Source organism: Eurypyga helias, unplaced genomic scaffold (assembly GCF_000690775.1).
Source record: "Eurypyga helias isolate BGI_N326 unplaced genomic scaffold, ASM69077v1 scaffold20972, whole genome shotgun sequence".
Taxonomy (NCBI): Eukaryota; Metazoa; Chordata; class Aves; order Eurypygiformes; family Eurypygidae; genus Eurypyga; species Eurypyga helias.
Window position 1 is genome coordinate 8856 of NW_010238111.1, and position 625 is coordinate 9480.

The window sequence follows — 625 nt, forward strand, 5'->3', positions numbered from 1 at the left end:
GGGGGGGTGGGTGGTACCCCCACGCCCTCCCGTCCAGATGTGCGCCGGCACCCAGCGATGTTGTTTATGGGCATGTTTAATGCATGCGGGTGCGGCGCTGGGGAAATTACGGCAGAGCTGGGCGAGGCGAGGAGGAAGGGAAGGGAAATTATAGTGCAGCTGCGGTGAGGGCCGGGGGGAGCAGATCCGGCAAGGGGGGGAGCAGATCCTGCATCCAACAAAGCTGGGGCAGCAGGATCCTGGTCTGGGGGCCAGCGATGTTGTTTATGGGCATGTTTAATGCATGCGGGTGCGGCGCTGGGGAAATTACGGCAGAGCTGGGCGAGGCGAGGAGGAAGGGAAGGGAAATTATAGTGCAGCTGCGGTGAGGGCCGGGGGGAGCAGATCCGGCAAGGGGGGGAGCAGATCCTGCATCCAACAAAGCTGGGGCAGCAGGATCCTGGTCTGGGGGAAGGGCAAGAACCTGCTGGCCAGGGCTGAGGAGATGGAGGGGGTGGAGGAGATGTGGAGGGGATGGAAGGGATGGAGGAGATGGAGGGGATGGAAGGGAGGAAGGAGATATGAAAAGGATGGAAGAGATGGAGGAGCTGTGGAGGGGATGGATAAGGGGTGGAGGAGCTGTGGA